Source organism: Schistocerca nitens, chromosome 8, assembly GCF_023898315.1.
Source record: "Schistocerca nitens isolate TAMUIC-IGC-003100 chromosome 8, iqSchNite1.1, whole genome shotgun sequence".
In the NCBI taxonomy this organism is placed as follows: Eukaryota; Metazoa; Arthropoda; class Insecta; order Orthoptera; family Acrididae; genus Schistocerca; species Schistocerca nitens.
In genome coordinates, this window is record NC_064621.1 from 234,629,371 (window position 1) to 234,630,710 (window position 1,340).

The window sequence follows — 1,340 nt, forward strand, 5'->3', positions numbered from 1 at the left end:
GCACCTCGTACAGAGATTCGAATGGTTTCAAGTTGACTGCCCCACTGCGATGTGGTCAATTTTCTTAACAGACTGTTCCTGGTGGAAACTTTCAACTTGCAATTCATGCAGTGTCTCTTGAAAGTAAGTGATCTGTCCAGCGTCACCCCTACGACGTTACTATCATCAACTTATGAGTAGCTTCCCTATTTCTCAGATGAAAAGCACACACTTGAATCTTTGAGGAGTTTGGTTTAAGCTTATTTGTACTACATTATCTTGATAGATCTTCTCCTCAGATTCAATGTCTTAGCTCTGAGTGGCAAGAGCAAGATCATTAGCATACAAGAAACTCGTGGTGTCCGGAGGCTATAGGTTGGTCGTTTGTATACATGTTGAATAGGACAGGGGCCAACGCGCTTCCTTGGGGAAGATCGTTTTTCTGTAGTCTGCGCTGCCCTTGAAAGCCAACGAAGAACCTGCGGTTTTGCTGTGATGAACCTAGTTGGGCTAAAATCCTTGGTCATATTGTATACCTTGAGTAGTGGTAGCTGGTGGTTAACAGTGTCATAGGCCGCTGATTAGTCGACAAATATCACCCCTGTCGCCTTACGAGCTTCAAACTCATCTCCTATGAACTGCATAAGGTTCAGCTGTTGTCCAGTGTAGCTTTGACCGGGACGAAATCAACTTTTTGAGGTATTAACAGGGGGGCAACCACAAGTAGGAGGCGATTTAAGATCATTGTTTCCAGCAGTTCGTATAGATGACAAAGTAATGAAACTGGACCGGGCGAGGTGGCGCAGTGGTTAGCACACTGGACTCGCATTCGGGAGGACGACGGTTCAATCCCGTCTCCAGCCATCCTGATATAGGTTTTCCGTGATTTACCTAAATCGTTTCAGGCAAATGCCGGGATGGTTCCTTTGAAAGGGCACGGCCGATTTCCTTCCCAATCGTTCCCTAACCCGAGCTTGCGCTTCGTCTCTAATGACCTCGTTGTCGACGGGACGTTAAACACTAACCACCACCACCACCACCACCACCACCAATGAAACTGGTCTAAAATTCTGTATTCTGTAAAATGTAGTCATACATTTCTGAATGCAGCGTTTTCTTAAGCGCACTGAGAGGACCATAATTAACCTCGAAAAACGCACCCAACTGTAAAGCTACCTCCTCCATACTTGGCTATGATGATGGCAGGTGACGTTCTCCAGGCACTCGTCAAGCCTAAACCCTTCCGTCGGATTGCCACAGGGTATAGCATGATTAATCACTCCAAATCATTCGTTTCCAGTAATCCTCTGTCCAGTGGCGTCGCTCTTCACATCACCTCACTTAGCATGGACTGTAGAAGT

The 1,340-nt window shown here is 46.3% G+C and overlaps 1 non-coding gene across 1 annotated transcript; it reads left to right on the top strand.

Moving 5' to 3' along the window:
- The first annotated feature begins 770 nt into the window (after positions 1 to 770).
- On the top strand, positions 771 to 843 carry Trnaa-cgc (transfer RNA alanine (anticodon CGC)). Its single transcript has one exon. It is a non-coding gene; the product is annotated as a tRNA-Ala (tRNA).
- The last annotated feature ends 497 nt before the right edge of the window (positions 844 to 1,340 follow it).